Here is a 23,127-nt window from a genome sequence, read left to right as displayed (position 1 = left end):
TGAGTGGTATCGGTGGAACTATCTGTAGATCCAGAAATGAGCTGTTGTGTTTGTATACAAATGCTAGAAGTATAAGAAACAAGGCAGATGAAATGGTTGCACTAATTGTGCCTGTTCACCCAAAGATTGTTGGAATAAGTGAGACATGGTTGGAAGAGGACGACATCTTGACAGGAATAGAGATGGAAGGGTATGATGTGTTTTGTGAGGATAGAAGGGGTAAAAAGGGAGGGGGGAGTGCTATTGATGATAGAGAAAGAGTTATATCCATACAAAGTAGAGATGCAAGAGGGAAATAGTGCCAGTGGTTTTGAGGCAGTATGGTGTGAGATACAAGTGAATGGAATCAAATACTTGGTTGGATGTTATTATAGACCAGGTAATGTGGATGGTGGTGATAATGAAATGTATAATCAAATTAGCCAAGCAAATAAGAAAAGGGTGATCATAATGTGCAATTTTAATTATTGCAATATAGACTGGAATAATGAGATAGCAACTGGAAGTAAAGAAATTGAGTTTTTGAGGGATAACTACCTCGGGCAGTATGTAACAGAGGGCACACGAGGATTGAGTGTCTTGGATTTGGTCATCTCATCAGAGTATATAATCATAAATGAGGTGTCAAATCATCCACCAATTGGTGAGAGTGACCATGAGGTGATTACTTGGGTGGTTGCCAGCAGTGTGAGGACCTCTGTGTGAAAAGGGTATATGGAACTATAGGGGGGGGGCTGATTATGAATAGCTCAGGAGACAGCTTGCGGTATAGCATGGAATAAGGAGTTAGCCGGAAAAGAGATCAATGCAGCTTGGGGGATTTTCAAAAACTATCTAGTAAATGCAATGTCTAAATGTATTCCAAGGGTGAGAAGGTTAAATAAGGTAGGTGTGAGATGGATGAATAAAGAGATTAAGCATGCGATACAGAGAAAAAGGAGGCAGCATAAGAGAAGTGGAAATAACCAATTCCATGAGGTCTACAAAGAGCAGGCAAGGAGGGTGACTTGGTTGGTGAGAGCAGCTAAAGAGAGGTATGAACAGCAGTTAGCTAATGAAGCCAAAAATAATCCTAAGGAGCTCTTTCAATATGTAGCCAGCAAAAGAAAGAATGATTATGGAAGGATGACATTGTTTGGAGAAAATGATATAAAGACAGCTGTTACAGAATGTGTGGTGGAGATACTTAATGAGCAGTTCATAACGGTCTTTCAATCTTGTGAATGTGACTTCATGGAAAGATTGAGAGCAGTTGATGATGGAGAGGAGAGACTGACTGTAAGTGAGCAAGAGGTGTATGGGGAGTTGAGTAAACCAGATGTTAATAAGGCTGTGGGACTTGATAATATATCACCACATATTCTGAAGGAATGTGCCAGGGAGTTGACACCTGCCTTGACATATTTTTTTAATACGAGTCTTGCACTTGGTCAAGTTCCTAAGGAGGGCAAGATTGTGCCACTTCATAAAGGAGGTGATCAAACTCAAGCATCAAACTATAGGCCTATCTGAGTGTCAGGTGTTGTGGTTAAGTTATTGGAAAAGCTTGTGAGAACTAGGATCCAGAGTTGGGTTGACAACAATGGTATTATCTTTGATGGACAGCATGGATTTGCTAAAGGGAGGTCATGTTTTAAAATTAATCTACTTACTTATTACAATAAAGTGACTGCTTCCTTGGATAGACACAGTAATATACTTGGATTTTTGCAAAGGTTGTTGATAGAGTAACTCATGATAAGTTGACAGTCAAACCAGAGCAGATGGTGTTGGATATTAGACTAGTGCATTGGATTGGAGACTAGCTATCTGATAGGTATCAACAAGTTCTGTATGGGGGAGTGATATCCAGGAAACGCAAAGTCACTAGTGGAGTGCCTCAGGGGTCTGTTTTAGGGCCATTACTGTTAAACTTGTATATTAATGATATTGGTGAGGATTTGGATGGAGATATTCAGTTGTTTGCAGATGATACAAAGTTGGGACGAACCATGAAGGGTAGTGAAGATGTTGTGGCCTTACAAGAAGACTTGAATAAATTGAGTTATTGGGAACGGAAATGGGATGCGAGTTCAATGTTGCAAAATGTAAGGTTTTAAAATTTGGAAAACAAAGATGGGATGCAGAATTTATGCTTGGTGAGGATATAGTGTTGGAGGTGGAGGAAATGAGAGATCTGGGGGTGATAGTGGATAAGGATCTGAAATTTAGGGGACCCATAGCCAAAATTGTGAAGACAACACAAAGGCTTCTGGGAACGATGCGGAGGACACTGATGTGAGAAGTAGAGAGATCCTTGTTCCCTTGTATAAGGCTTTGATTAGATCACACATGGACTATTGGTCCCAGATTTGGTCACCTGGTTTTCAGAAGGATGAAGAGATGTTGGAAAGGGCACTAAGGCGACTGACTAAGGTAGTTTCTGACCTCTGGAATGTCAAGTATGAGGAAAGATTGAGAAGATGTAATTTGCAGAGTCTGGTGAGCAGGAGAGATATGATAGAGACCTACAAGTTGGTAAGGGGTTGTTATAGGATTAAAATAGTGGGAGAACCAGAGGTCATCCCCCGGAAACTGTATAAAGAGGGTGTGAGTAGGGGAGTGAGAGGCAGGTTTTTTACGTCCAGAGTTGGGAATGATTGGAATGCTTTGCCTGAGAGTGTGGTGTCTGCAAGGAGTTTGAGCGTGTTTAAGACAGAGTCTGATGAGCTGTGTGGGTGTGATAAAAGGACTTCCCAGATGAGTCTTTGACTCCATGAGGTCTTGGGGTAATAATAATAATAATGATAGCAATGTAGACATTTTTTGCCATCAGGATGAGTGGATGAATAGAGTTAGTCCGAATGTGGTATGATAGTCAGAGCCCACAAGTTTGATCATTTGACTCCGAGACATTTCTGCCACATTGCACATTCCTTAGTCTACAGTCAGTGAGTCTATCATGAAGTGGAAACATGGAGCCACCGAACCCATCCCACTGAACTTGATAGGCCCAAGAAACTGACATATTGGGATTGGCAAACTCTTAAGCACATTGTCACAGAAAATCATCAGTTATCTTTAGCAGTCATCACAAACAACTTCCAGATGGGCTCTTGAACGGATACCATTGGCAGACCTTTTTACCTGGAGGTGTTTTCACTTGGGTTTTATGGTTGTGCTGCGGGTCACAAGCCCTTGATTATACCTATCAATGCCTGGCATCATATGGAGTGGCGCGAACAACACCATCATTGGACCTGTGGATCAATAGAAGAGGGTCCTGTAGAGCAGCACTTCCCAAACTGTGGGCCGTAGGTTTTGTTGAGGGCGGCCGTGAAATAATGAAAACAAATTTAAAATCTTTTAAGACTAAGTAGATTTTTTTTATCTTAAAAGAAATGTATTTCTTTTTTGTTATTTTTTATATTTTAATGGAAAAAAAATCACACATTGGTGCGGGTTCACAAATATTGCTACCTGCGTATTTCGACGCTTAATGAATGTTAATAAATATATGCTTATTCATATAAGTTTCATTTCAAAGCAGTAATCTAAGAATTGCAGTTTCAAATATTTCACCTGATATTGGTGTAGCAGTATTGAAACGCATCCATCAAAGTAAATTGTTATTAAACTTCTTTTATGTTTTTAATTCTTTCTTTATTACTAATCGTTTTATGTTTCATGTGCTTATACGGCAAATGTACAATAAATCTATCTATATAAAAATATGAGATAATCTGCCATGCCAAATGTGTATGTAAGATGCTAAAAATGTAATACAGTCATACCCCGACTTATGCGAATCCGGAGTTAAACGGTTTCTTATATGTACGTAATCCCGTCCTGCTTCACGCCTCACCACTAGTCGTATCTTACAGGCACCGGCCACATTCTCCAGTGTCGCACATGCTGTGAACAAGCACTGACGTGTTTCGCGCGGTCTCCATTCATACACGATTTTTATAGTCTACAAACCTTGTGATTGTTTAATGTTTTGTTCTTGATAAAAATTTTATCACATTAAAAATAATAATGTCATACAAAAGAGGCAAGTCCGATTCTTCTACTGCTAGCAAGAAAAGAAAAACATTGACTTTGTAAACAAAGCTCAACATTATTAAGGATTTTGAAGACGGAATGAAAATTTGTGAGCTAGCAAAGAAGTTCGATCTACAGAAATCCACAGTAAGAACAATCATAAAAGAAAGGTTTACAGATTTTGGAGGACATGGATTCTAACGAGGAACGAACTGTAGCCACAAGGCAAAAGGCAAGGAATAAAAAAATCATTAGCTTGCTGTGAAGAAATTTTGCGTGACAAGAAAAAGACATTATGCCATCAGATGAATCTATTGGATTTTATGAAACCATCGACATCGAAATAACTTTCTTTTTTTTTATGTATGAAAAACTACAATTATGATTATATTTCCTAAAAAATACAGGTGTTTTTGTAAACCTTTGGTCCCAATTGTATGTTTGTATATATAAATTACATGCAAAATTATACCCCGAGTTACGCAAATTCGACTTACAAGCTTTTTTTTTTTTGTTGGTCCCACATACCACGTAACTTCGGGGTTTTACTGTATTTGCATTTGATTTTTGCAATATTCGCTGTGTATGCTTTGTATTGAATATAAATACAATAAATATTATAATAATCGCATGCTTAATCTCTTTATTCATCCATCTCACACCTACCTTATTTAACCTTCTCACCCTTGGTATACATTTAGACATTGCATCTACTAAATAATTTTTGAAAATCCCCCAAGCTGCATTGATCTCTTTTCCAGCTAATTCCTCATTCCATGCTACACCTGCAAGCTATCTCCTGAGCTCTTCATAATTACCCCCCTCCCCCTGTAGTTCCACATATACCCTTTTTTCACAGGGGTCCTTGCACTGCTGGCAACCACTCAGGTAATCACCTCATGGTCACTTTCACCAATTGGTGGATGATTTGACACCTCATTTATAATTACATCCTCCGATGAGATGACCAAATCCAAGACCCTTAATCCTCGTGTGCCCTCTGTTACATACTGTCCGAGGTAGTTATCCCTCAAAAACTCAAGAAACTCATTTTCTTTACTTCCAGTTGCTATCTCTTCATTCCAGTCTATATTGCCATAATTAAAATCACCCTTTTCTTATTTGCTTGGCTTATTTGACTATACATTTCACTATCACCACCACCACAACCATCCACATTACCAGGTCTATAACAACATCCCATCAAGTATTTGATTCTATTCACCTCTATCTCACACCATACTTCCTCAAAACCACTAGCCCTATTTCCCTCTTGCATCTGTATCTTGTATGGACTTAACTCTTGCTCTATCATCAATAGCACTCCCCCTCCCTTTTTACCCCTTCTATCCTCACGAAACACATCATACCTTTCCATCTCTTTTCCTGTCAGGATGTCGTCCTCATCTAACCATGTCTCACTTATTCCGACAATCTTTGGGTGTACAGACACAATTAGTGCAACCATTTCATCCACCTTGTTTCTTATACTTCTAGCATTGGTATACAAACACAACAGCTCATTTCTGTATCTACTGCTAGTTCCACTGATACCACCCTCTCGATGTGATCTCTCCATGCTGGACTGGGGTCATTTCCCTTTCTGCTTCTTCATTTCAGAACCCTTTGCAATTCCATCTGTTTCCTCTTGATCCCTGGTCATCTCATTTCTTTTCTGCCTACACATGCTCTTACCTCCTCTTGGAGCATCCACCTTTCTCACGCTGTGTACCCCTGTCCACCCTGAGACTCCCCGTTTTCCTGCTCCTCTTGCACACCCATTCTCTCATTTTCTATACTCATACCACTCACTTCCCCATTCATTTCCACTTCTTCAATTTCTCCTGTCTTACTCTCCTGCTCTTCCACATCATCACCTCTCGATCTGATTCATTCTCTCTATTTACTTCTCTACCTCTTCCAGCAGCAGTCTCTCCAAGCGACTCACACCATAACCACTCAAATGCAGTCCATCGCTCCCATACAGCTCACTTTGTCCCTCAAACTCATTCCACTCATTCCACCGACTACCCTTCCTGTCACACTATTCTCTTTTATCTTTCCAAGCAGTCTCCTGACATTCATTTTGACATGCTCTTTGTTCTCTCTCAAAGCATTTTACCAATTAATACAATTAACTCTTTTGCTCGCTCCTGCCTCATATCCAATGCCTCAATCACTCTATTCATTTTACCACCTGGAAAACATACCTTGTGCATTTTATCCTCTAGCACACCTTTAATAATGGAGTCGCTATACAATGCCACTCGCTCATCTTTTGTTAACTCTTTCATGCCATCATGATTTTTTTTAATAGTTTTGACCTGAATTCTCTTAATTTCATTCCGCATCCATTTCATTTTTGCCTCATCCAATCCAATTCATCTTCCAAATCTAGCGACACATTCTCTCTATCATTAAATCTTTCTAACTTTCCAACTCTCGACCCCCTCTTCTCACTTTCCCTCTCATTCATCCTTCTTTGTTTCCGTACTTTCGGTCCAACATACGTCCAACTTTCACCATCGTTCTTCTCACTTTCACTCTCATTTATCTTTCTTTGTTTCCGTACTTTCGGACTAACATGCATCCAACTTTCGCTATCATTCTTCTCATAATGGAAGATAAATGAGTAATATTAATGCTATAAATGACAACATGAGTTAATTCAAATATTTTGTTGTTTGGATCATACTACAATATGTTGAAGGTGGATAAAATTTCTTATCAAAATGGGAACATTACCTTTAAATGTTACTCTTGAATAAAAATTTAAGTGAATTTAGTGTTAATATTATTTTAATAATGGACATAAGTATGAGTAAGTATTTGATTATTACATATTAATCCAAAATCTTAACATGTAGAACCTGTAGTAATTTAGCTGCTGCATGTATATAAGCTAGAGGATGAGAAATGTACTTGGTGTTCTTGAACGGCAGCAGGTTGTTAATGAGTCAAGAGCACTAGGCAAGGAAAACTGTTTGATGGGTGTTAACCGTCTGTTGGTTCTCTATGATGTTTACAAGATACATTAACATATTAGCACCTTACAGAAATAGTATCTGCATGATAGATGCTATTGAGAACTTGTAAAAGAAAAATCATTAAATAGCCAAATGGTGAGATTTTTTTGTATTCTATTCCCAATAATAGACTACTATTCTCAAGTAGGGTGGATTTGAGATTTGTAAAAAGATAGCAGCTGGCCACATCTAAAGAGGTAAAAAAAGAAAGTGCTTTTTTTTTCTTCTTTTTTTTTTGGATGCTGAGGAAGTTGATGCTTATGTGCAAGGAATGGTGGAAGTAAATATCAAAGAAGAGACATTGAATGTTGCCTGAGGATCTAGATTCTAAAGTAAAGGGAAGTGAAATGAGATCTGTTTTTTGTTGTATTGAGGTTAACTAGACTGATCTCCACACTTTTTTTTAACAAAATAGGGAGGGCAATGTTAAAATTGTTTTTCAAAGAAATAGTGTTTATTATAGAACTGTAGATAAATTTTAAGATGCTGGCAGGTAATTGACAGGATTTTATTAACTTTATTGCCTCATAGTTTATCATTGTCAAAAATTTACATAAATGTAGAACTTTAGATTAAAATGTTGATTCTATTGATATGGTGTATGTTTACAGATTCAGCAATATAAATGACATGCTGCTGGAATACCTGAGCACTTCACAAAAAGATTGCTTTATAAGCTATACAATTTGTAAATCATTCAGCATATTACTGAAAGTGTAGGAGGCGTGTTTTGAATTTGCCGTGATTAAGCATGAAAGTTGAAGTCAGTTTATTCAATCATTTTTAGATGAAGCAGTATTTTCCACATTTCAAGAATACAAACAGTACAATTGTCAAATTTTGAAGTTCTAATTTGCCCATTAAATATCTAAACACTGAACGAGATTCTCTGAAAGTATATAATGTGTACTTAACACACACAAGCACAAGGTCCATTTTTCTTTGCAGAGAAAACAAACAGAACTTCTTTTGGATGTTTCAATAAAAGGTATCAGTTTCCCAGTATCATCCTGCCCTCTTAAATTTTTTGGAGTTATTTAAAGAGTAAATCATGCATGCATCAGAAATTATGTATACCTTTTACACTTATTACAAGAGTTGAGACAGAATTAAAGATATTTAGCTGCAGTTACTGTGAAAATGTTGGTGCACACTTGGCAACAACTTTAAGCAGTTTGAATGTGTTATTCAAAAATTGATAGTTATAGGTCGATGTTTACCAAGCTATACATTGAATCGCACTCTAAATGAAATTCAGACTGTCGTATTTATCACTGCTGTATTTTTTTTTAATTTATTTTTGTAATTTTTGCTTTTAAAAGAAAAATACCTTTCCTGTTTAAACTTTGTATCTATACTAACTTTTTCTTTTAAATTTTGGTAAATGTGAAATCAAATGAAATTTTTTTTACATCTTACATGTAATTTTCATTGTCTACAAGAGGGTATAGCTTGATGGTGTGTTATGGAACACACTTCCCTAATGGAGGGGGCAGGTAAACTAAAATGAGGTTTCCCTCCTCCCCGCCCTGATGTAAGGTAAATTTATTTGCTCAAAGTGGGCATTTTAAGTAAAAAGAAATTAACCTTTTCTCTTCATCATCATACGTATCAAGGATTTAGGCCTAGAATGGCCTGTTCCGGCCTTAGAAGTCATCCTTGAATCGTTTAAGAGGACGTCCTGGTTTTCTTTTTCCTAATGGCTTGTTTTGGTAATCTTTCTGTTTTCATTCTTTGAACGTGTTCCATCCATTTATATTTTTATTTTTTAATTTTTTCAATTACTGGTTCTTGGTTTAATTCTTTCATAATATCTTCGTTTCTTTTGTGGTCAAATAGGGTATACTTTGCAGTTTTTCTCATAAACTTCATTTCTGCTGTTGTTAATCTTTGTCTTTTTGTTTTATTGTCCAGATTTCGCTTCCATACATTAAGACTGGTAGGGCTAATGTATTGTATACTTTTGGTCTGGTTTGTTTTTGAACTAGGTTTGGTTTAAATATAGAGTTAATTACTCCTGTTATTTTTAAATATTTTGCAATTTTTATGTTTATATCTTTTTCATTTTCATAAGTGATCATACATCCTAGGTAGTTAAATGAATTCACCTGTTCTAAGATCTTATTATCTAATACTATTTTAGTTCTTGCTGGATCTTGTCCTTTAAAGGCCATAGTTTTTGATTTTTCCATTGATATTATCATACCATAATCTTTGGATATCTCATTTAGATTTAAAATAGCTTTCTGTAAGTTATCTTCAGAATTTGTAATTATTATTTGGTCGTCTGCAAAGAGGAGAGTGTTTAAGTTAACTGTAGGTGAAAGTTTAATTCCTTGATGTAAATTTTTACTCCATTTTATTATTATTTCATTTAAGTAGATATTAAAAAGAGTTGCTGAGAGGGGACATCCCTGTCGGACCCCTTGGTTTATCTCTCTTGTATATGATAGCTCGTGATTTAATCTTATTTTATTTGATTATTTTCATATATACTTGTGACAGCTTTTAGGATATTATTTGGTATTTGTCTTTCTTTTAATATGTTAAATAATATGTTTCTTTTAACTTTGTCAAATGCTTTTTCAAAGTCAATAAATGCAACATGTGTTTCTAAATTATATTCTCTTCTTTTCTCTATTATTAATTTTAGGCAGAAGGCTGGGTCTATATATGATTGCCCTTTTCTAAATCCATTTTGTACCTCTAGAATAAAGTTTTCGGAATATTTCATTAGTTTGTTATTTAAGATTCTGCTATATATTTTGTAACATGAATTTAGTATACTGATACCTCTATAGTTTTTAGGGTCATCTCTATTACCTTTCTTAAAGATAGGAATCACAATTGCTTTTTTCCATTCTATTGGGGGGATACCAGTTGAGTAAATTTTATTTAAAAATAATAAGAGTCTTCCTTTGAATCTTTTTCCTGTGTATTTATATAGTTCTGAACCTAGCTAATCTTCTCCAGGTGATTTTCTGTTTCTTGTTTCTTTCAGGCTGATTTCTAATTCTTCTTCAGTTATTTCCTTTTCATTTTCGTTAATTGTTTGCCAGTTGTCTTTTTTAAAATATCTGTCTGTCCACAGTTCTGTGTAGTAATTTAGAAATTCTTCTAATTTCAATTCAGTGTTTAATTTTATGTTTTCTTTGGTATCTGCATTTAGGTGTTTCAAAATCTTATATACATTGGGTCTTATTTTATATAAATCATGTTCTAAATTAGAAACAAATTTATTCCATGATTCTCTGTCTTTTTCTGACTTCTCTTTTAGCTCTGGCTCTTATTCTTTTATATTCTATTTCATCTTCTAATCTTTTACTGCTTAACCATTTGTGATAGGCTTCTTTTTTCTTTTTGATTATTTCTTTGATTGTATCATCCCAGATCTTCAGTTTTTTTCTTTTATTGAATTGTTTGGTCTTTCCTAAGCTTTCATTTGCTGCTGCATTTAGTATCGCTTTTATATTAAGCCATTCTATTTCTATTTCTTCATTTTATTTTATTTTATTTAGATACTGGTTAATTCTTTGTTCATATATCCATTGTACATTTGTGTCATTCAATAGTCTAGTTTTATAAACAAATGTTTCAATTTTTCTTTCTGTTCTTGTTACTTGTAGCCATTTAGGTGGTAATCTTAATTTTATTTTAACAAGGAAGTGGTCACTGCTTATTTCATATCCTCTGTGAACTCTAACATCTAGTGAAAATTTTGATGTCTTTTCATTTAATATGACGTAATCTAATATTGATTTTCATCCTCTTGCTGCCCAAGTATATTTATGTATGTCTTTATGTTTATAGAAGGAATTCATTATTTTTAGGTTATTATAAACTACAAAGTCAATCAATTTTTTACCATTTCTGTTTAGAGTGTGTTCTCCATGTATTCCTATATTATTATTAATTTTTGTGTTTCCAATTCTTGCATTTAAGTCTCCTGCTAAAATTATGTAATCATTTTTATTTATTTTATTATATATGTTTTGTAGCTGATTATAATAATCAATATTATCCTGTTCTCTTCCTTCTTCTGGGGCATATAAACCAATTATTGTTAAATAGCCTCTATCTATTTTTATTCTACCTTCTATTATTCTTTCATTCCATAATTTATAATGTTTTAACTGTTTTGAAAGGGAGTTATGAATCCAAATCATGACTCCTGCTTATGCTCTTTGGTCTCTGTCGACTCCACTGTATATCACATTAAAATTTTCAGTTGTCATAGTTCCTTTTAATTTCTTTTTTGTTTCAGTGATTACCGCTATTTTAAAATTTCTTTCATTTAATAACTGGTCTAATTCTATTTCTTTATATGCTATTCCTCTTACATTCCAGTTTGCTATATGTATTATATTTTGTCGTTTCCATTTACGTTTTTCCTTTTCCATTCCAGGGTCGTTTCCCATAAATTCAATCCGATTATCTTTTTCTGTCAGCTTACAAGTATGGTTATGTTCTCCATGTCAGGGGACTAGCCTGACGATGGAATAGTTCAGTGGTAGGGCTGCTACCTTAAGGCTTCTGAACTCGCCTTCTTCCAAATTTAAACCCATAGGAGGAATAGGGTATATTGAAGGGGAAAGAGTAGATTATAGAAGAAATATAGTAAGGTTTATAGAGAGGACATAGTTGTAATGCCAGAAATGAAAAGACCCCATGGCCCTCGAGTACTCTAATAGCACAAGGGTCATAAAGTAAGAAGAGTTGGCTGATAAGGCCTTATAGGAAAGATTAAAGTAAGTGGGTCTTCCTCAAAGTAGAAGAAGGAGAGGATAGATCCAGCTAGGGGTCCATGGGAGTGCCGCTTCCCTTACAATCAAGATGATTGCCCCTTATGGCCCTGTTGGTCCACGAGTCCTTATTCAGTATATTCGGACCACCCCACCATATATATATATATATATACACACACACATGCACGCGCATGTACACACACACATACATGGTGGGCTCCCCTATCCGCCACCCAGGGGACGTGCTCTCTAGGGGTTACAGGGTCCCCTGAGAGACCTTTTCTCTTTCACTATGTTAATCCTCTTCATGTAATTGTGTCTAAATAGGTAGATAGGTAGATATGAGAGGTATGTTGTATGCATTCCAATTAACATGCTCACTACAGTCACTGCCAAACACGTTCATAGTACTGTTATCTGTTGATGAACCTCTACTGTTCATTTAACTTTTATGCTACTCTGAATCACTGTAACTTTCTTTTTTTAAATTATCAGGATTTTTTTTTGTCATTGTCAATTTCCTGATGTTTCTTCAGAGAGTGTATATGATACTATTTTAGAAGCAGAGGATAAATTTACATTATTATCAACTCATTTCCATCAACATTGTTACTCTAAATTGCTGTTATTTATCAGGACTCTAAAATTGGCAAAGCTTATATCTCAGCAATACAGGATACTTCTAACCACATCGGTCCATCTTGATCTTGGATTTCCTCCACTTTAACTAACCTTTCATTATCCATTCTCTTTGTGACCATATCACATTAGATTAGCTTTGCTTGCACATATTCTTGAATACTAAAAATGGCAAGTTCATTTCTAATATATATTGATAATATGGTTTTGCAATTGATCCAAAAAAAAAAAAAAAAAAGGAACATGACATTCGGCTAATAGTTTAATTTAACCATATGAGAACTTTTTCCTTAGCAGTTCTTTAATGACTGTTTCCCCACCCACCATCTTTTTTTTTTTTACCTATTTCTTCAGTCTCTCTTACCTCTCAAATTCATTCGATAACAAATGAAACTGAAGATCTCACTTAATCATACTTGCATATGACCTTTAACAAGAAGGTTGATAAAGAGCTCTTTCCTTAATTTTCTGAGGTGGGCCACAAAGATAATCTCTCACAGAAGTAGTACAGTTAATTGCATAGTTCTAAAGGAGATTCCAAAGAAAATATTTCATTGAAGATTTCATCTTACTTTTATGGAGCATATCCTTCTAGCTTCCAATTACTTTGAGCATATAGCACACTCACTGATACACAAAAGAATTATATATTTGGTTTAAACCTTTATCCAAGTGTAAGCAAACAAAGTTTGTGCCTGAAGTAATTTCAGAATTGGGGCAACTCATGGCAAAGGTGGTATGACTTCACATTACTTGCCTTAGTATCCCGTAATGCAAAACATATCTCCTTGCGGACACATATAATGCTGTCCATTAAGGGAAGGGTCACTACCCAGACCAGTTTCGACCTTTATTGAGGTCTCATCAGTGGGAGCCAGACCCAGAGGTGGTGATGCCAAGGTGGAAGTAATACAGAAGTCATGTTTCCATATACAAGTTGCCAAAAGGTGTCACCTTATTAAAATTCTCTGGATTATAGGTAGTTGTTTTCCACTTGGTCTGGGTAGTGACCCTTCCATTAATGCATAGCATTATACATGTCTGCAAGGAGATGTGCTTTGCATTATGGGATACTAAGACAAGTGATGTGAAGTCATATACCACCTTTGCTACGAGTTGCCCCAGTCCTGAAATTACTTCAGAGCGCAAACTTTGTTTGCTTACACTTGAATAAAGGATTAAACCAAATATATAATTCGTAGCATAACTAAGTGGAAAACAACTTCCATCAACTATCTATAATAAGGTGTGACACCTTTTGGCAATTCGTATATGGAAATATGACTTCTGCATTACTTCCACTTTGGTATCACCACCTCTGGGTCTGGCTCCCACTGATGAGACCTCAATAGAGGTTGAAACCAGTCTGGGTAGTGACCCTTCCCTTAATGCATAGCATTATACATCTCCGCAAGGAGATGTGCTTTGCATTATGGGATACTAAGGCAAGTGATGTGTAGTCAATACCACCTTTACCATGAATTGCCCCCATCCTGAAGACGCAAACTTTGTTTGCTTACACTTGGATCAAGGATTAAACCAAATATATAATTCGTAACATAATCAAGTGGGAAAAAAAAAAGCTTCCATGATACACAAATTGTTGACACATTGTGTGTCTTTGAATATTAATTTCACAGTTCTTCCTTGGAAAGCGTAAATAAAAATGCATATCAAAGTTTTTCTGAAATCACAATTTAAAATTAATCCATGTTCTCATATGAAGCCATTCCAGCTTCATGTAAGAACATGGCTGCTGCTAGTACAGTGATTATATTACATTGATATGTAAATAGACAATATATCCACAACATTTCTATTCAACTCCCTAAGAATTATAGTAACAAGGTTAGCAAGTTACTATTTTTAAAATATATCTGATTTCTATGTATAAGCATTGCTCATCCACATTGTGGTTTTGATAATACTAAGGCATATAATTGCATTATGAAATGCAAATAATTATCAAAGACAGATTCATTTCAGTGATGTAAAATAAATAGAAATAGGGAATATTAAAGATCCAACCTTATTTTAAAGTTGAATGCTATTATTAGCATTCAGGAATGTGAACTAATCTCAGGTGGTATGGTCACTTAAACAAAATGGGAGAGGAAACTTTAGAAAACATGTGTTTGTTGCAAGAAAAAGACCCATGGGAAAACCAAGATATAACTGGATTGATTCATACCTTCGAAGACAGAGATATACGATCTAATAATGTTGGAGTCTTGATATATAACAGATGAATTTGGAGGAAAATTGTCGATTGGAGTATTGTAACTTTTTCTTGGGTTCTATCATAATATTCTGTACATCCCCCCCTACATGTCAGGAATTTGATGATGATGACAATAGATTTAGAAACTTTGAAAGTTTGAAGAATTTGATCAGAAAGCTTATGAGAACACAATCCTCAGCATCATCAGAGTTGCCTTTGCTTGCACTACTTAAGATGTGAAGTGCTACCAGGCATTTGTATTCTCTTCAGATACAGGGCAAAAACCTTAAATGAGCAAAAACTCTTATTCAATGACAAAGCAATATCTCAGAGTTGTATTTTTCATGTGTGAACTTTTGGTTGGTGCATAATAGTAATAATCAAAAAAAGAGGCATACAGCTTAATTTCGGCAATGTAAAAATAAATAGAAATATGGGATACTAAAGATCCAACCTTATTTCAAAGCTGAATATATGTATATTAGTGTAAGTAGTACAAGTTAAGACAAGTTTAGTGTCAAGGATTATATTCTCATAAGCTCACTGGTCAAATGTACAAACTTTCAAAGTTTCTTTATATTTGATTTTGAAATAAGGTTAGATCTTTGATATCTGTTATTTCTATCTATTTAACAGACAAGTTTCAAAAGAAGTTTTTTCATGTAATTTTAAAGCCTATTTATGAAATTTATACTGGTAATTATAAATATATAACAATTATGATTTTTACACTACCTTAGATTAGTTCCATTCACACATTCTTGAATGGTAACAATGTCAAGTATCTCTGTAATATCTTCAGTTTTAATATGATTCAGCCATTGATGCCATCTGTAGTTCTCTAGACTTTGGCCAACTGTTTTATTTCTAATCCATCGCTCAGCTCCACAAGTTAAAATTGGTTTGAACACTGTCACATGTGCAGCTAGTTTGATTAATTTCTATCTTATTTCACATAATTATATTCTTCATTTGACTCCTTCAGTAAGCAAATGGCTGAATCATATTAAAATATGCAACTGAGTAAGATTTGCTTACTCAGTTGCATATTTTAATATTTATTTTGGCATCTTTTTGAATGTGAAGGGTCTAGTATTTTCAAGGAAGATAGGGTAGAGGATACTTTTCATGATTGCAGATGAATTGCAGCCAAAAAGAATAGGAGATAAGTGGGAGGGTGGTGCGAGATCAAGGCCATTAAGACAAAATATATGGTTGGTTGCAACTATAGGGTTATTATGGGGGGGGGGGGGATTTCAACTATGGAGATACAGATTGGAATTAAGAGAGATCACATGGCAGGAAGGAAATGAAATTTATACACCTAGTGGGAGAAAATTACTTGAGACAGCATGTGACAGAGGCGACTTGAGGTGCAAGAGTTTTGGACCTGGTCATAGGATCAGAAGAGCTATTAGTGACCAAGTTAGCCACATTGCCTCTGATTGGGGAAAAGTGACTATGCAGTCTTGACTTGGGAGATAGTTAAAAATAAGGAATATTCTGTCAAGGAGTATATGTGAAATATGTGTCCTGCTATAAAAGCTTTATTAAAGGTTAATAGAAATCAATTGCATTAAGTTAGATGATTAAGTCAAATGCTGTGGAGGGTATATAAGGAGAAAGATGACCAGCAAACTTATAAACAGTACAAAGATCAGGCAAGAAGGGTGACCAATATGGTAAGAAAGGCAAAATCAGATTATGAGAAGAAACTAGCCAAACAGGCCAAGGGAAATCCCAGAGAGTTTGTTCACTATGTGGCAAGTAAGAGGAAGAATGACTACCCTAAATGATTGCTGATGGTCACAAGGTGACAGAAGCAGATAAAATAGTTACTGAGTGACTATTTGCAAGGGTATATTATACAAGTGAGGTTAATGCTGTGATATATGTGACAAACTTATATGGGAACAGAGGTGGATGAATAAGAGGTTGTAGGGATATTGCAGAATCTTGATGTTAATGCAGCTGTGGGATTAGATGGAATATCAGCTTGCATTTTGAGGAAATGTGCAAGGGAACTGACAATAGCCCTGACTAGGCTCTTAAGTCTCACCTCTAGTAAGGTTCCAATGAAGTGGAAAGAAACAATTGCATAAGGGAGGGTCTAAGATTGCAGCAGCAAATTATAGACCAATCAGTATCTCAGGAGTGCTGGTAAAAGTACTGAAAAATTGATCAAAAAGAGAATTCAGGAATGGGTGGATAGGAATATGATACTCTGAGAGGCAATATGGCTTTGTGAAAGGTTGGTCTTACCTTAGTAATTGAGTAACTTTTTATAATGGAGTGACAGCTAAGTTGGATAAGGAAAATGGCTACATGATGATTCTGCTAAATAATTTTATAAAAACATTTGACTGAATACCACACGAAACTCTGTTAGACAAATTAGAACCAATGGGGTGGATGTGACACTGGTTATGTGAATAAGAGAGTGGGTGCTAGACATATATCAAAAAGTGGTATATAGTGGAGCAGAATCCATGGGAAAGCTGGTGACTAGTAGTGTGTCACAGTGTTCAGTGCTAAGATCACTACTTTAATTTTTATATAAATGATGTAGAAAATAACCTGAAAGGAAATATTCAGTTGTTTGCTGATGGTGTGCAAAATTAGGTAGAGTAATAGTGAATCAAGGTGATTAGAGAGCTTGTAGGATGATTTAAATAGGCAGTCAGTATGGGCAATAGATAATGTGACTAAAAGTAAAGTTATGCATTTTGAGATAGATTACAAGCCATGTACCACATTGATGGAACTGAACTCCAGGAAATAGATGAAGCTAGGGATTTTAGGAGCCTCCGTAGCTAGTCGGTATAGACCAGGGGTGTTCAACCCGTCGATCGCAGAGCAATTTTTGGTCGATCTCTTGTGTATTCCTCCTTAATTACAAATTTAATTAATACTGAAAACATAATATTTTATGTATCATTATTTTGTATTATTTTTAATTCGCTTTAAGTGTGTTGCTATTGTTTATTTATTTTTCGTTAAAATTATCAAATCAGTAATTTTCTTATAAGTCCATGTAAATGAATTAATTTGGATTAGTGGAAGTCAAACAGCAAGCCGAGTGAATACGATTATAAACAAAGTGTAAAAACTCGACTGTAGCTTAAATATTAAATATTCTAAAGCACATTACATTGATTTTTTACTTAGGTTAAGTCCCATGTGAATATTGTAAAAAAATAAACTTTGTTTCTCTCGGTATAGTTTGTATTAGATGTTTTTGTAAATAACTCTTTTGAAGCTAACTGTATATACTGCTTTAATAAGAATATGTTAGAGTGTTAAAAACAAAGGCAATGTTTTTTTCATCGTCGCTAATACATGGCGGCATTAGAAAGATTATTATTGAAACTTGTATGTATGAGAAAGGCTTGCAGGCTCTAAGAATAAACATCTCCGAAGTCAGTCAAAAAGAGTTCAAACAGCTTTCCGATGGCTGGCAACTTACAATCAAAAGAAAGCGGAGGAGAACAAAAGGCGTGCCGAACTTGAAACTTAAGATGAAAGACTCATACCGATTCTTTGGGGGTTGCCAAACTTCATGCGAGGTCTCAGAGGAGGCCTAATAAAAAAAGGGACTGAAGCAAGCAGAAGGGGTCCCGGTTCCAGAATTGCTGTTCAGAGAGGAGGCTGCCTGGTCTGGAGTCGCCGTCAGAGAGATTGCCCGGATCCACGTTGCTTGAGAGAGGAGTTTCCCCCCCTTCCAGAAAGGAGCTTCTCGGTTTGAGACGTCGCTAGAGAGAGAGAGAGAGAGAGAGAGACTACTTCTAGGCTGCAGACAAGGTTTCAAATTGCCGAAAGGAAGAGTTCCAATTGGCAGAGAAAAGTTTCCAGGCCAGGTTAATGTCAGATTCACCAGTGTATTGCATTTTCATTACAATTTGATGAATCAAATGACTTCACTGATATTGCTCAGTTAATGGTATTTATTCACATGGTATTTCAAGATTATTCAAGTAAAGAAGAACTTTTAAAAATTATACCATTATTGGGAAGGACTAGGGGAGAAGACATTTTTTCGGCATTTGATGAATTTGTGAAACAACACAAACTTCCGCTTTTTAAACTTGTGTCTATTACTACTGATGGTGCTCCTGCAATGATAGGTAATAAATCAGGCTTCATTTCATTATATAAAAACGATGACAAATATCCAGATTTTTTAACGTACCACTGTATTATTCACCAACAAGTACTGCGTAGTAAAAGATTAAACACAAAAGATGTTTTGGATATTACATTTAAAATTGTAAATTCTGTTTGAGGAAAAGCCCTGCAATGGTGGGTATTTAAATTACAGGCAGATGATGATAGGGAACTTCTGTTGTACAATAATGTTCGCTGGCTCAGCAGAAGTCAATTTTTAAAAAGATTTCTTGTATTAATTAACAATATAAAAAATTTTCTTGATGAAAAAGGAGATATTTATCCACAATCGAGTGATAAAAGATGGCTGTTACACTTATCGTTTTTAGTAGATTTCTGTACAAAATTAAGCAATTTAAATTTAGAGTTACAAGATAGAGATAAAAATTTAATTGACATTTTAAGTTCAATAAAAACTTTCCAACAATACTTACTTTTATTAAAGAAAAATATAAATGACCGCGAATTTAGACATCTCCCATATTTATTAAAATTTTTTGAACAAAATGCTTCACTATGATTTAAAAGAATTTATTCGTGAAATAGAATTAGTTGAGGAAGCAATAAATTCAAGATTTAAAGATTTTAATAAAACTGAAATGATTGTATCTTTTATCAATAATCCATTTCAAGAAAACTTGAACATCACAGAAATTTCAAATAAAAGTAGTGGGCTGTTTGATATAAACCAAGCTCAAGTAGAACTTGAGATAATAAACATTCAGAATAGTTTACATTTAAAATCAATAAAAAATGAAGTCATGCACATGAAAAATTCCCAATATTAACTGATATTGCGGGAAAAATTCTGTTGTGTTTCGGATCAACATGCTTGTCAGAATTCGCTTTTTCAAATATAACTGTCATAAAAACTCAATTTAGAAACCAAATTACAAATGATCATTTGGATGATTATCTGCGATTGGCCACTTCTTCATATCAACTTGACTATGAAAATATTGCAAGGTCCAAACAATGCCAAATTTCGTATGAACTTTTTTTTTTTTTTTTTTAATCAACCAGCATTTCCTGTAACTGGTGAGTTTGTAATCAGTCTTGTTTTTTTCTAGCTTTGGTTTTCCAAAACAGAAATAAATATTTTATTCGAATATATATATATATATATATATATATATATATATATATATATATTTTTTTTTTTTTTTTTTTTTTTGGTTGTATTAAAATAATTTAAATTGATAAAAAAATTTTTAAATACACAAATAAAGTTTTTAGTTGTGTATTTTTTTTTAGTTGTTTATTTGTGCATAATCAGATATCAGGTTGGGAGAATGTGTTCTATAGAAGAGAGTAGATTGCCAAATAACTTCTATATAAGAGAGTAGATCACCGAATAACTTTTTATAGAAAAGTAGCTTGCGTAGTAAAAAAGGTTGAATACCGCTGTGTAGACGAAGCGCTTTGGTCAGAAAGACCTCGGTTAGATTGCCGTCTGTCACATGAGGAACCTATATCTGGTCTCTTGTGATGAAAGGTGAGTTAGCCAGTCTCATACTTAGGTTGGTGGGGGGGGGGTTCACCCAGAAACTCGGGGTGTTGCATTCCCCAGAACAGCAAACCGGCTTCATGAGCACGCGCATCTACAGGCATAGGACACTCTGGGAATAAGGATTGACCAACCTATTCCGTGGGATTTCCAGTTTTGAATTTAATTGGGCCACTAGGCCTAATACATAAAAGAAGTATAATAAATTTAGTTTAATCCTTTATCCAAGTGTGAGCAAACAAAGTTTGCGTCTGAAAGTATCTTCAGGACTGAGGTAAGGTGGTACAACACTAGGGCACTCCTTGCAAAGGTGGAGTAAGCTACCAACACTCCTATCTTAGTATCTCCCATAATGCAAAACACATCTCCTTGCAGATATGTCTAACATTATGCATTAAGGGAAGGGCCACAACCCAGACTAGTTTCGACCTTTATTGAGGTCTCTTCAGTGGGAGCTAGGCCCAAGTGGAGATACCAGGCAGAAGCATTAGCAGGTCATCTCTACCTATAGGAGTTGCCAAATGGTGTGCCACTTTTTTAATAAATTATTCTGGATTTAGAGAAAGATGTTGAAAGTTTATTTTTCACTTGGTTAGAGTATAATAAATTTAGTTTAATCCTTTATCCAAGTGTGTGCAAACAAAGTTTGCCCCTGAAAGTATCTGCAGTACTGGGGTAAGGTGGTACAACACCAGGGCACTCCTTGCAAAGGTGGAGTAAGCTACCAACACTCCTATAGGTAGAGATGACCTGCTAATGCTTCTGCCTGGTATCTCCACTTGGTCCTGGCTCCCACTGAAGAGATCTCAATAAAGGTTGAAACTAGTCTGGGTTGTGCCCCTTCCCTTAATGCATAACATTAGACATATCCGCAAGGAGATGTTTTGCATTATGGGAGATACTAAGATAGGAGTGTTGGTAGCTTGCTCCACCTTTACAAGGAGTGCCCTGGTGTCGTACCACCTTACCCCAGTCCTGAAGATACTTTCAGGTGCAAACTTTGTTTGCTCACACTTGGATGAAGGATTAAACTAAATTTATTATACTCTAACCAAGTGAAAAATAAACTTTCAACATAAAAGAAGTGATGTTTAGGGGTAGTGGTAATAGATAGAGTTGAAGTGTAGGGGACATATTGCTAAGGCAGCTTAGAAGATTACTTGGGTGTTGAAGAACACTAACAAGTAGAGATAAGGAAGTTGTTATTCTTCTTTAGGAGGCCTTGATATGTCCACATTTGTACTGTGCTCAAGTCTAGTCTCCTGGATTTCTTGGGGATGAGGAAGTGGTTGAGAGGATCCAGGGGTGAGCAGTCTATGGAATGTTCCTTATGAGGATAGAGTGAGAGTGTGTAGACTGCAGAAGCTGGTTGATAGGTGAAAAAAGAGGGTATATGAGACACATTTATGTTACTTAAAGGGTTTCATAGGATTGAAGCAGGAGAAATGCTTTAGAACACTTAGATAGAGGGGGAAGAACAAAAGGCCATCTCTAGAAATTGAGTAAAAGTGTGATTAGTAGAGGTGTGAGGACTAGATTTTTCGCTTGGAGAGTTGCGAATGAATGGAATGGGTTGCTAGAGTTAGTTGGTGGTGCTTTGCCTGTTAATGGGTTCAAGGAGAGATGATTATGTGGATAAATTGGATCTCCACACAATGAGTCCTCAGACTTCACGCAGGTGTTTGTACAATAATGATAATTATCTTTGCTAAAAATTGTCCTGCTATACAAGCTTTATTAAAAGTTAATAGAAATTATTTGCAACTACAGCAAGCCTTTCTAATTGGAAAGAGGTATGTGTCAAGACTGCATACTTTTGCCAATGCTTTTTAACCTTTATTTGGAATATATAATGAACTTAGCCTTGAAAACAGTGATATTGGAATTACAATGGCACAGAAAACTTCAGTAATCTTAGATTTTCTGAGGACATTGACTTAGTACATACCAGAGAATGAACAGCAGTTGCAAGAATTAAGAGTTTCTAAGGCAGTGATTATGAATTAAATATCAGCATGCACAAATCAAAATGATGTCTTTAGGCAATAACTCTATGATAATTTTAGTTGATGATGAAAAATTGCAAGAAGTAAAAAGATTCACCTACTCGGAAGTGTACATAACAGAGATGACAGGTCTAGGCATGACATTAAAGCATGCATTGCTAAAGCAGCTGTTGCCCTTTAGAGATTACAGCCACTTTGGAAGGACAATGAAATACAGCTAGCTTCAAGACTACCTCATTGATATCCTTGTTAACTGTCTTACTATATGGATGTTAGAGTTGGACATTACTAAATGAAGATGTGAAAAGATTATTGGCCTTAGTGGAAGTGCTACAGAAAACTTTCGATGATACCATATACAGCACACATAACTCATGACGAGATTAGAAGGAAAATCTGCCCCATTGTTAGAAACCAAGAAAATATCATTACTAAAATACATTGGAAACAGCTCTGGTAGTTGGGTCACATAGCTAGATCAGTTAGCTTACCTAAATTAGCACTAGAGAGCTTAACTTCTGGTAAAAGACATTGGGAACAACCTAGAATCTCCTGGATAAATAATATTAGAAAGTGGACTAATTCTTTTGTTAAAGAGATCCCAAGACAGAAACTACTATAGAGAGAGAGAGTATGTTAGGACTATCACTTTTAGAGTGCACCAGTGGTCAACATAGACTATGGGTGAAGAAGAAGAAAAATAAAAGCTTTGCTTGCTCAGTTGTCTATTTTAATATTTATTTGGGCATGTTTTCTAAAAATTAGGTCTAAATAGCTTTATTGTATTTGTTCAGTA

The 23,127-nt window shown here is 35.4% G+C and overlaps 1 protein-coding gene across 2 annotated transcripts in view; it reads left to right on the top strand.

The window, feature by feature from the left end:
- LOC150098748 (putative serine incorporator) overlaps positions 1–23,127 on the top strand; it is a 245,919-nt gene that overhangs the window by 77,598 nt on the left and 145,194 nt on the right. The gene's annotated exons all lie outside the window — the stretch shown is intronic.

This window comes from Typopeltis vanoorti, chromosome 15 (assembly GCF_054136105.1).
Source record: "Typopeltis vanoorti isolate ZY-2024b chromosome 15, IOZ_Tvanoo_1.0, whole genome shotgun sequence".
NCBI classification, from domain to species: domain Eukaryota; kingdom Metazoa; phylum Arthropoda; class Arachnida; order Uropygi; family Thelyphonidae; genus Typopeltis; species Typopeltis vanoorti.
The sequence above is the reverse complement of the archived record's forward strand: the minus strand, read 5'-3'. Positions and strand labels throughout refer to the sequence as shown.